Source organism: Mus caroli, unplaced genomic scaffold (assembly GCF_978045245.1).
Source record: "Mus caroli unplaced genomic scaffold, Mus_caroli_1 scaffold_15, whole genome shotgun sequence".
NCBI classification, from domain to species: domain Eukaryota; kingdom Metazoa; phylum Chordata; class Mammalia; order Rodentia; family Muridae; genus Mus; species Mus caroli.
Genome location: NW_028227270.1, coordinates 92,450,489 through 92,463,697, shown reverse-complemented (window position 1 = coordinate 92,463,697; position 13,209 = coordinate 92,450,489). Strand labels below are relative to the sequence as shown.

Here is a 13,209-nt window from a genome sequence, read left to right as displayed (position 1 = left end):
CTTCCCTGCTACGATAGACTATGCCCTTGAACCATGGGCATAATAAACCCTTTCTCTCTTAAGTTACTTTGCCCTCAAAGTAGTTTATGGAAGACAGGAAAAGAAATAAGGCAGTCCCCAGTGCCAAAGGGAAAGAGACAGGATGCTGGGGTGTGAGAAAGAATGATAACATCAACCACTATCCCACAGTGTGTCTGTGGACCCACTATGTCTAGAATGGGAGGATTGGGCACAGGGGTCAGGGAAGGCGGGGTGTCAGGAGCTGGACAATTTATTAGCTGCTATAAAACATAAGCAATCAATAAACAATATTTCAACTAAAATGCTACCTCTTTCTCACCCCTCCTCACTGAGCGCGTATCTCCTGTATCCACACACGAATTTAGAAGCACAGAGCAGCAGAGGGAGGCCACCATTATAACCATGCAGGACTGGAGAATTCAATCAGTTAATGCTTCAGGACCTGCCCGTCAAACACTAACAGCTAGCAATCAGTGTAAGAAGTTACTTTGCAAAATGGATTTTTCTTTTTCCCCTTTCGAATCTGAGACTCGGAAGCCTGACTGCTGGGTTTCCCTGGAACATATCCAGCTTCTTATTTCAGCTTCAGGTTTTGGGTTTTGTTTCTAGAAGACAAGAGCACAGGGCTTAGCAACTGGCTACTAAGTCTGCTTTGAAAAACTGTTGGGGTTTTCTCTGCAAACTTGTTCAGCCCTTTTTCTTCTCCATTCTAAATCCCCAACCCCCCTTCGTGGTGGGCCTAACTGCTTAGGTAATACATAGACAGATGTTCTGACAGAGAGATGGGTGAGTACTGTCTGCGCATGCCCTTGTTTCTCAGTGAAAAAGTAGCATGCTATCCCAGTCCCTACAGAAGCGCCTCTCTGACTCAGTCTGCAGCCCCTCAGGTCTTTATCAACCAGGACTACTGATAATACCTGGCAATTCAACCAAGCAAGTATTGCAATATTCCCCTTCTTAATGCACATCAAACTCATTAAACCCTTTCTGAAAACTCAGCACTATATACACCCCACCCCCACCCCGGTGCCAACAATTTCTATGTAATGAAGCATCAGCTCCAGGAGCCGGGATCCATTCATTGAGGATGGTTCTAGGCTGTGGGCATTACCACTCTTGTGTATTACTCTCATGGACACAGGAGCCCTGACAGCTTAGTGTTTATTAAAGAAATATTTACTACTACAGTGGATGGCTCCCCTTCAATCCTTTCAAAAACAAAGAAAGGAAGGCCAGCCTAGCTGGTAAAGGCTCTTACTGAGCAAGACCGTTAATTACTTGAACCTGAGGTGGAAGGACAGAAATGACTCCCCAAATTGTCCTCTGACCTCCCTGGACCTGTCTCACATGCTAGGGCAAATGCATGAGCACACAGATTAAAAAAAAACTAGTTAAGTAATAATTTTAGAGTGAAAAGGATTTACACTTTGTGGTGCACACCTGAAATCCTAGCACTTACTTGCTTGCAAGGTGGAGGATCAGGAGTACAAGGCCATCCTCAACTATATAAGCACTGGAGGCCAGCCTGGGTCACATGAAACTTTCCTCTACTCAAAGGAGATGATGATGATGATGATGGGGAGGAAGAGGAGGAGGAGAAGGGGTAAGGGGGAGGGGGAGGAGGAGGAGGAGGAGGAAACAATGATGACAACGACAACAAAGGGAATAATAAGGCAAGGTAAGTATTGTGATGATTTTCATCTTATAATTAAAGAAACTGAAACAGAGATGCTAAACAATTTGCCTAAGATCACCATTCTAGAAAGAGGCTAAAGCAAGGCCTAAACCATTCTACAGCACCATGCTGGTGGTAGTGCTGGCTTCCTGGATTTCAAATTTTAAAGATATCTAGAAGTTTTCTCTTACATAACATGTGTCCTAGGAGCCAACTTATTAAGGTCTAGACTCACAGGAGCCCAATATACAATGAAGATGGCTAAAGAACTGAGAGGATAGCCCGGCGTAGTGGCACACGCCTTTAATCCCAGCACTCGGGAGGCAGAGGCAGAAGGATTTCTGACTTCGAGGCCAGCCTCGTCTACAAAGTGAGTTCCAGGACAGCCAGAGCTATACAGAGAAACTCTGTCTCGAAAAAAACAAACAAACAAACAAAAACAACAACAACAACAAAAAAAAACCTGAGAGAATGCACACCTGAAGAGAGAGAAAGAGAGAGAGAGAGAGAAAGAGAGAGAGAGAGAGAGAGAGAGTCAGTTCTTTGCTTTGTGCCAAAGTAGAGACAGGAATAGGGCAGGTTGGCTCAGAATTATGGGTGGCTGAGAATCCAGTGCCCACCTGTCTTCAGTTAGCTGGAGAGATTTCATATCCTGAGCAGAGTGCATACCAGGGCTGGGGTGGGCTGTGTCAAGGCCATCAATATTTACATCTCCTGAACCTGGAGGTCAGTTCAAAAGGGCAGCAGTAATTTACGGAGCTGTTGCGGTCACCCTGGGGCAGATGGGAGTGGAGAAGGAAGAGCTGGGAGCTCTCTTCCCGGTCCTTGTCACACACTCTCACACAAGAAGTTACTGCCAAATGCTGGGGTCTTCCAAAGTGAAAGGTGAACTCGGTATTTTTAACCTTAAAAAAAAATACCGTTTTCAAAACTCAGGGTTCAGGAATCTAACGTTATCAATGAGAACCATTCAGAGGACTCCCTCCCTCGCCTGAGACAGTGCGGGGGGGACCTTTGAGGGCAATCCGAGGGTATGCGGACACTTCAAGTGGAGGATAACTCTTGCAATAAACACCGCAGCTAGGATTTAGAGTTGAAGGTGAAGCACAAAACCTCCACAAGGTTAGGAAACAAGTTCACTTGAACACTGCCAAATGTTCTGTATTTGCTTGCTCTCTCGGCATGTGTCTGTCTGTCTGTTTCTCTGACTATTTTTGTCTCTCACTTTCTCACATGCACAAGGGCACATGTGCACATACGCACACACACACACACACACACTCTCACACACACACACACTAGCAAAAACCCTCTCAAAGCCAGGTAAATTCTTTAGGCTAAATACAAAGAGGAAAGAAAGTCCAGGGCCCTTCCATTACTGCTGGAGATGTAACCCAAGGCCTTGGGGTTGCTTAGTAGATCTACCACTGAGCTGCACCCTAGCCCAGGAGGGAAAATACCCACTTGAGACCACCACCACCCCTATTTTAGGAACACAATACTGGTGCAACTACATGCCACTGGAATGGAAAGACTGGAAGAAACAAAGGACCGGAGGGGTAAGTCCTATTCCATGCAGAAGAGCGCTTGCTCAGTCCTTTATCAGTTAGTTAAGTCTCTGGCCTTTGTCAATAAAAGCTTTGTTCTGTAATTCAGCACCCAGGTTTCTTTTTTGCCCCCAGAAGCATAAAAATCTTGAGAAACAAAAAGTGTGGCAGAGGGCTGGGGATGTTGCAAGCAATGGTTCAAGGAATGTTTCACTGATACATGAAGCCCTGGGTTCAATGCCCAGCCCCACATAAAACCAGGACTGCTGGTGCTCTGCTGTAATAACAGTATTGGAGGGCAGAGGCAGAAGGATACAAAATTCAAGGTCATCCTTAACTACTTAAGCAGTTGAGGCCAGCCTGAGCTACATAACAACCTATGTGAAAGAAGAGAGAGTGCAGGAGGAAGGCACACAATTAAACAGTGTTTGCAAACTTTAACAAGATGGACATACTAACCTCTCAGCAGATGTCGCCTTGGGAGGGTGGGGTGAGGCATGACGGTTAGAAATGGAAAAGTATGAAGATGTTTCTGCTTGTACATCCAGACAGGATCCCAAGCTGTGGTCTCCTCATTGAAACCCGAGTTTCGTCTTCCTGTTTTGACAAGAGCTATCTTGAGGAAGAGCCTGCTGTGTTATAAGTTACCCCATAACTCACTCCCTTCAGGAACACTGTGGGGCAGGAAGGAGGTACATCTGGGAGTCACGCATGTCTCTCTCTTAATCATACACATGCGTCTTGTAAGGCAGTCAGATCCAGCTGGTCACTGGATGGCCATCACTCATTCCCATCTGAAACAGAGCACAGGACACAGGGACTTAGAATCACCATGCCCAGCCAGGAGTGGTGGCGCACGCCTTTAATCCCAGAACTCGGGAGGCAGAGGCAGGCGGATTTCTGAGTTCGAGGCCAGCCTGGTCTACAAAGTGAGTTCCAGGACAGCCAGGGCTACACAGAGAAACCCTGTCTCAAAAAAACAAAACAGAAAGAAAGAAAGAAAGAGAGAGAGAGAGAGAGAGAGAGAGAGAGAGAGAGAGAGAGAGAAAGAAAGAAAGAAAGAAAGAAAGAAAGAAAGAAAGAAAGAAAGAAAGAAAGAAAGACAGACCATTCCTAAAGAAAGGTATCTTCATGCCTTAAAAGTACTGCTTCACCCAGTGGTTCTCAACCTTCACAACGCTGCGACCCTTTAATACAATCCCTTATGCTGTGGTGACTCCAAACCATAAAATGAGCTTTGTTACTACTTCATAACTGTAATTTTGATGCTCTTACGAATGGGAATGCAAATATCTGTGCCTTCCAATGTTCTTAGGCAACCCCTGGGAAACATTTGTTAAGTAGGCACCTCGGACACTTTGTCCATTTGATCTTCCCAAAGGCATCTCGACCCATAGGATGAAAACTGCTGCCTTAACTACATCTGTGCTGTTACTTAACCATCATAACGTATCTTCCCAAATAAGGGTCCTCAGCTATTTGGAGGCAAGCCTTATACAGCAAACCATTGAGAAAAAGTCAGGATTTGGGACCTTCTATATCAGATATGTTCAGTGCATTGACCCACTTGGATGTGACTTCAATTAGTGCAACCGACATGAGTGTTAAGCCAGAGTTAGGCCATCAACCCTGTGGAGTAAAAAGATAACTGATGGGACATCCTAACATACCACTGGTTCACAAAAAGCTAGAAGTCAAAACTTACCACCAAGCTTAAAGAGAAACACCAGAAGCTATTCTTTTTGCCAGGATCGTGTCTCTACCCATTTCTACACGCTGTGGGCATTAATAAAAAAAATGACCCTCCATAGTCTAAGTAGCTAAGTTTTCTTATTAAAGGAAGTAAACACCTTTGTTTGTGACCAGTTTGTATGTTTGGGTAGATTTCTCACTTGAGACACAACTGGTCTTGTTTTGGGAGAGTCTTTTTATCAAAACTGTGTTCTCTGTACTTTTAACCACAGTTGAAAACCCCTCAGCTGCAGAGATAAGAACATCATCTGCCTGGCTTTTGCCAGGAAAATACCCACAGAGGGAGGGCAGGCGAGCAACAGAAACCATCTCAGGCAGGTTCAACTCAACTTCATTATCAGCTCTGTCCTTCCCAACAGCCTGCAGTTTCATCAGTCTGGCAAATGGCTCGGTCCCAGTAGGTAAGACATACTAGCATGATGGTCTCCCAGGCACTAGATGAGACTGGAGACCCTCAGAAAGAGTCTACTCCGGGTCATCTCATTCTCCAGGAAGATTTTGTAACAAATGCTCAGACCGGATAAAGACAAAAGGTGACAGGGTGTGGGGCTTAAGTAGAAGAAGGCGTTAGAGAAGTCTCTCACTTGCTTTTCAACAGAATGGCCACTTCAAGGGTTAGGGCCAACAATGGCAGAGAACAGAGATCTGAAAAACAATGTCAAGACACATCTTTGACACATTTTTTGACAGCTGTGATCACAGGCTGAAGATAAAACTCTCTTTTAAATAATAACCATTGTGGTACATTTTAATAGAATAATAAAACTAAAATACCCTTTTAATAAAAGGATGCGCTACCATCCCTTTTAAGTATTTTTTTTAATGATCATTGACTTTAAAGAGCTTTCTAATAAGATTATCTGTCCTAGAATGTAGAGCAAAGAGCTCTCTGACTACATAGAAATGAACTGAGCTCGGCTGAACTTGCAACACAAAACAGTCCTACCCTAACAGTCCTAAGTAGACCACAGAAAAGACAAGTCCTTGGACTTTCTGGGTGTGTCAAGGAAACACAGTAAGAACAAGTCTCAGCTGCTAATGGCACCTGCCAGTAAGCCTGAGCTACATCCCCAAGAGCTAAGTAAGGGAAGAAAATATCAGCTCCCATAAATTGTCCTTTGACCCCCACCCCTTCCCTGTGGTACACATGCTCATACACATACACAATAAATAAATAAAATGTATATATTACAACATCTTACCCTGAATATAAAAGTGAGCACACACACACACACACACACACACACTCAGTCCTGCTAATCAACACTATATTTTGTTAAAGTGGATATAACATGTCTTAACAGAGTTACCTCCCCATGCACACTCCACCCACACAGCCTCGTTGCCCGGTGACTTCAGCTTCACCTGTGGTGTGAATTACTATTTGGATGACAGGTTTCTTAGAACTTAAATCACACTCGGGCTGTTTGGCCTTCAGTGTTGACACTGCGCAAATGGAAAGAAACCGGTCTTGGTAAACATGGCCCTGACCACCATGGGAGGTCAGGAGAATGTTGATCCTAGACCCCAAGAACAAGGCAACGTATACCACAGACAGGGTGTCTGTCAGACTTGAAGCATCTGGAGCCTCGGAGCACCCTACCCCGGCTCTGCATTCCCAAGCCACTGAACTGTGAAGGCCAGGAAGATGCCGTTAGCTAAAAATGGAGGCAGACAGCTGCATGTCGGTCTGTGACATGATCTTTTCAAAATCCCAAGGGCTCATGCTACCTAAAACAGCCAAGAGGACAACCTCCTCCCCTTCTATTTTATCCTCCTCTCCCTCTTCCTTCTCCACCTTCTTTTACTCCTCCCCTTCTGCCTCTCACTCTGCCTTCTCTTCCTCCTCCTCCCTACTATCCTCCTTTTAATGTAATACCAGCCAACCACATTCGAGGTCAGAAAAAGTCCCCATGACCACCTGAAAAGCTCTGCCATATTTGATCTCCAAAATTAAAAGGCAGGAAGTTAGAGGTAGTAGTTAAATGCTAGAGTTCTATCTGAAAGCCAGAAATCAATGCAGGACATAGACCAAAAGAAAGACAATTTATTTAATGGCTTTTAGAGGGCTGTCTTTTGTTAAATACTGATTTACATATAGGTCAAAAAACACAATCACTAATGGTAACAGAAGACAACCTGTGTCTTATATTATCTTTTCAGCCATTTGTATGGACAAGAGAGTGGAGAAATTGTAAGGTCTGCCTGGAGCTGGGTTAAGAAATAACTGACCATGGGGAAAATAGTGAAGTCTCTAAAAGAGACATACAGCAAGAAGTGCAGTCAGCAGAATGTCACCAAATTACACCCTTCATCTGCTTTGCCTTTAAAATGCATGCCCTTCAGACACACATGCAGCCAGCACACAGCAGAGCCAGGAAGAAAGCATTCCACAACCAAAATGACAGCCTAGGAGTTTGTGGCATTTATAAATGATGGTTGGAGATTCGGGTTTCATTTTTCTGTCTAAATAAAAGATCCATGGAAATGATCCTCTGACACATACAAGCACACACACACACACACACACACACACACACACACACACACACACACAAAAGGTTGATTAGCCAGGCATCAAGAATGCAATCCCCAGCACTATAGAGGCTAAGGCAGGAGGATTGCTGCAAGTCGGGGTTCAGCCTGAGATACTCAGCAAATACCATCAAGAGTCAGCCCAGTCACAGTTACAGAGACCTTATGTCAAAAGTTTGAAGAGATTTATAAACAAAGTGACTCTGAATCCAAAACAGCGAGCAAAGAGACCAACTAAGTCCAAAGTCCCTTCTACCAGTCACTGCTTGTCCACAGGGAAATCAGAAGCCGGTTTCGTCGATTTTCCAGGAAATGGCTCATTCCCATAGTAAATTCTTCACTGAACTGCGAACCACATATGCTCAGTTTCAATTAGAATGTAGCAGTCTCCCAACACAAATGTTTCTTTGGTTGGGTTTTGGAGACAGGGTCTCACTATGGATTCTGGAATCGTCTGGGACTTACTAACTAGTCCAGGTTGGCCTCACATGTCTAGTAACTCCTTGGGCCTCCCCTGTGCTTGGATTATGGTCACTTACCACCACACCCAACTGTGAATCCCAAGCTTTTAAAGAAGTTTGGGGGACAGAGAGGTAAGAAGAAATCCCTAACAGATACCCAAACCAAGATGGAATTAGGACAGAAGGAAAGACTATTTTTCACTCAGATTTATATGAAAATCAAACTGGAAATGAGGGACCTATTTATACCTGAGGTACCAATACGAACTCTATCACCCATTCAGAACAGTGTTTGTGGAAGGCTATTATGGACTGTGGATGGATATTTTATATCAATGTTGTATACATACATACATACATACATACAAACAAACATAAATACATACACACATACATACATACATATTTGTTTTACCACTATGTCAATGATTTGAAAATTATATGGGGAAGTAAACATCTCTCTGCCTTCCTCTATTTGGTTTTCAAAGGTTCTGGTTGTTGAAATGTTAAAAGAGACAATTTGTTCCTCCAGGGCCTTGGTTCCCCAAATCTTACAGCTGACATGTCTCAACCTGGGGCAGTAACAGATTCAAAGCTGAGGAGGGGCTTTCCTGTGCTGAAGGACTAAGCCAGCAGCTGCCCGCTCCTTCGGCACACTTGGCTCATGAAAACTTGCAGCAGTGTTGGGCCTGTTCATCTCATTTGCCAGTTTCCTGGGCTTGACACCAATAAGAAGCCAGAACATTTGTTGTTGTCCATTTGTTGAGTCACAACAACTCAAGGCTTCAATGCCACATTGAAAGAACCTGGCCAGCTGGGAGGAGAGAGAAAGCAATTCAGAGAACAGACATTACCAAGCCCTCTCTTGCTTTTCCTGATAGAAACCAGTCAAAAAGGAAATGTTGCTTTCTAATCATCCTAATGAGCCATTTTTTAAAAATCATCTCCTCTTAGAAAAGCTGTCTTCAATTCAGGTATGTTTCAATAAATAAGTGTTTGCAACTGTAACTCAAAAAAGAGGTACTTCTGATAATTAAGACCAACACTGAAGGTCAAGTTTAACTATAAGTGACTGTTTAATGTTCACCTTTCTGGTACCGTTGACATATTTCTAGATGGCAAACACAGACAGAAAAAAATTGAGAAAAGCTCCAAGTTCCTGAAACACCATCAGAAACAGTCAGTGTTATCATCTAGGATAGTTAACAATTAAATTTTGTGTGTGTTTGTGTGTGTGTGTGTGTGTGTGTGTGTGTGTGAAATACCTGAGCTTGTTTATCTTCCTATAGGAACATGAAACTATACTAAAAATGCACACATTCTCATTTTATAATCAATCAAGAAGATACAAAAAGCTGTCTTCCCATCCTATTACAGATAAGTGTTTTAATGACAAATTCACCTCATTTATACCTAGAGATGCACAAGGATTCTGAGATAAACAAAGCCTAAAAAAAGATCAGGTATTCAAAGTCATCCCTAACTATAGCAAGCTTTAGAACAGCCTATGCTATGTAAGACCCTATCTTAAACAAATAAAGAGATAAGTAGGTGGCATTCTTACCTATGCTTTATAGCAGTGGTTCTCAACCTTCCTAATGCTGTGACCTTTTAATATAGCTCGTCATGTTGTGGTGACCCCCCCCAAACCATAAAATTATTTCATTGTTACTTTATAACTATAATTTTGCTACTGTTATGAATTATAATGTAAATATTTAATCTGTAGGATATCTGATATGAAATCCCAAAGGAGTCATATCCTGTGGTTTGAGAGAGACACTGTGTTACAGACTATACCAAAATTTTTATTCCAATGAACATGGCGAATGTAGTGAGGGGTGGGGTACGGAGTGGAGGATCCTAAATGTATTTGTTTGCATTAAGCAAATGTCTCCCGACTGTCAGACTTAGCAACTGACCAAGCATGCCCAAATGAACGCTAAGTCAGTAAGCAGTTGAACTGAACACACAAATAGAACACCCAGCCACTAAACTGGCAACGTTCTTAGACCACAGCCAATTGCCAAGCTCTTTCATTCCCGAGAGTTAGGGGGTCTCTTTGCCTTCCTGGCTGAAGCGAGCCACATCTGGGAGATTGTGTCACACTGTGTCCACCTCTCACACTGGAGAGCCTACAACCAAGAACATGGAAACGCTGAGCAGCTCATGTGCAACCCACTCAGCCCTCGTATTTAATAAAAACATCTGGGGTCGGATACGAGAAAACTCTTCATCACAATAAAACCTGTCTGCATTACTGAACTGCAGTGACAGCCTGGCATAAATATGACTCTCTAATCAGCTGCCTAGGATATATCAGGAACACCCCAAATAACCTCTTCTCGGTGGCTTGTCAAGGTACCCAAGGCCCTACCATCACTTCATGGCTTGAGGCTCAAACCTTCTGATAGAATGCCTGCTATTACATCCTTCGTAAACCTGCTTTAGATAAGGATCTAGATAGAACCTGAGCCCCCTCCAACAGTTAAATCAGCCCAACAGGCAAACCATGGTAGAAAAGGTAGAAATGTAAAAGGGGGAAAAGCTGGCCACCATGATCCACAGACAGACAAGAAGAAAAGATGGAAAATGAGCCTATTAGTAAGTAGAAAACACTAAGACTTGGCTTCTAACAAGAAAGATAAATCTTTACTGTGTGTGTTGGTGGTGTTGTGTGTGTGTACACCCATGTGCAAGTGTGCATATGCTGTTGTTTTGTATATTGTTGTTATATGTTTTGTGCTTGTGTGTACTGCCTTATGGGGTATCATATATTGTTGTTGCTGTTATGTATGCTACCATGAAGTTTTTGGCTTGTTTTTCTATTCTTGAGATAGTGTCTTCTGTGGCCCAGTACTCATTACACAGCCCACCTTGATCTCAAATTTGTACCAATTGTTCTCCATCAGCCTCTACAGTAGAGGTGTGTGCCATATGCTGTATGCTTTTAAAGCTTCGGGATTTGGTATTCTGTACAACCGGTGGGGTTAAAGTAGCGCACACACACACACACACACACACACGCACACACACACACATGCTGATGGAAGAGAGCACAAGGATTTTTGTTTTTTGGGTTTTTGTTTTTTTGTTTCTTTGAAACAGGGTTTCTCTGTAGCCCTGGCTGTCCTGGAACTCACTTTGTAGACAAGGCTGGCCTCGAACTCAGAAATCCGCCTGCCTCTACCTCCCAAGTGCTGGGATTAAAGGCGTGCGCCACTTAGCCCAGCGAGCACAAGGTTTTATCTCCTTGTCCTGCTTAAAACTCCACCCCTTTCCATTCCCATGCCCCATCCATGATACTTAAGACTCCATATCCACTCTGCCTTCCCCAAGAGAAATGCCTTCCTGTTTTCTGGGTTTCTTTTCACCCATTCCTTCTCTTCTTCTTTCATTAAATGTCAAGAATAAGAAAGGGGGGGGGAGAGTAAGGCTAGTATAGTCTCATCCATCAAGAAAATTGACATTTACACAAAGTGCCACTCCACTGATCTCAGAGAACACAGATATTTGGACAGGTAAGGGAGACAGGGGATCCTGGGCTCTTCAGTCCATCTTAGCTTCAAGGTCTAGGATTCACCATTTCTCAAATGTTACTATTCTTAAAAAAAACAAAAAAACAAAACAAAACAAACAAACAAACAAAAAAACAAAAACAAAACCTTCTGTTTAGATGCTGGTCCAACATTTAAAAGCCTATAAATATAACAGCACTGACCATTTGAGGAGAGTAACAACCAGTCCCACAGGAAGAAAGGCTGGGGTAAGGCTTCCATCTTAGTCCATGTCCAAATAGGGTTTAGGGTCTAGGGTCTTAATACTAAAGAGGCAGACATTTGGACCACAGGGCATCAGAGGCTCGCACAGCCTCCACTAAGAAGTCTATATGATGCTCTGTGTTCAGTGGTCAGGCCAGCCTTAGTAGAAGTCCCAAATTCTCAACTTTGGACTAGACAGTTGCCATCTGTTCCCCCAAAAAATAGTAGAGAAAATCTGATAAGGTTGCATTTTGGAGGTCCCGAAGGCAGCAAGGCCATATCCTTTACAGGATTTCAGTGAGTTGGAACTTTTTATGCATCCGATGCTGTATTTAAGAAACCCTAGAACTAGGTTTTTTTTTTTTTTAAAGGTTTGAAAGCATTTAGATGGTAACTAGGGAAGGAGATCTGAAAATAGCAGGAGCCGGGCAGTGGTGGTGCACGCCTTTAATCCCAGCACTTGGGAGGCAGAGACAGGAGGATTTCTGAGTTCCAGGCCAGCCTGGTCTACAGAGTGAGTTCCAGGACAGCCAGGGCTACAAGGAGAAACCCTGTCTTGGGAAAAACAAACAAACAAACAAACACAAAGGGGAGGGAGGGGAGGGGAGGGGAGGGGAGGGGAGGGGAGGGGAGGGGAGGGGAGGGGAGGGGAGGGGAGGGGAGGGGAGGGGAGGGGAGGGGAGGGGAGGGGAGGGGAGGGGAGGGGAGGGGAGGGGAGGGGAGGGGAGGGGAGGGAAGGGAAGGGAAGGGAAGGGAAGGGAAGGGAAGGGAAGGGAAGGGAAGGGAAGGGAAGGGAAGGGAAGGGAAGGGAAGGGAAGGGAAGGGAAGGGAAGGGAAGGGAAGGGAAGGGAAGGGAAGGGAAGGGAAGGGAAGGGAAGGGCAGAGCAAGAAAACTGTCTTCAAAAACCAAGTGATGGGGTGGACCAGAAAATGTACACTCAGCTGGGCCTGGGAAATCTGCATCAAACACTGAATAGCCACTTCCTTCAAACTCATAGTAATCATAAAGTTCAGCTCCTCTACACCTACCCCCCCCCCCCCCGCCCATTTAATCCAGAATAAAAACATATAGTAAGAACATGCTGCATCTGTTTCTTCACCCAGTTGATTCAAAGACAAGCCACTGAAGAAAAACTTGGGAAGATTTAGTTGGTAAATGCTTAAGATGGAGGAGTAACTGAAGGCTCTACTGTGCACTCTTGAGGTACCAAACTGTCTGTAGGCAGAACTCTTCTTGGTCTGAAGAAACCCTTGGAACACAGTCAATCAGACTCCTGGGCTGATGATGCTGCATAAGTTAAGAACTCCAGTCTTGGCGCTGCCAGCTTAAGTATAACTTCTTCCCCACAGAAGAACAGAAATGGCCATGCTTAAAAAGACTTAAGAATCAGACAAGACCAATGCTGTTCTTGTCTCATGATCCCATGATGGGAAAAGAAGGAGTAATTGTTAAACAA

The 13,209-nt window shown here is 44.0% G+C and overlaps 1 long non-coding RNA gene across 1 annotated transcript in view; it reads right to left on the bottom strand.

The window, feature by feature from the left end:
- Window positions 1-4,030, bottom strand: part of LOC147001035 (uncharacterized) — a 164,463-nt gene extending 160,433 nt beyond the window's left edge. Inside the window, exon 1 of the long non-coding RNA XR_015045355.1 lies at window positions 3,703-4,030. This is a non-coding gene — a long non-coding RNA (uncharacterized LOC147001035). The remainder of the gene's footprint in view (window positions 1-3,702) is intronic.
- Between the last annotated feature and the right edge of the window lie 9,179 nt (window positions 4,031-13,209).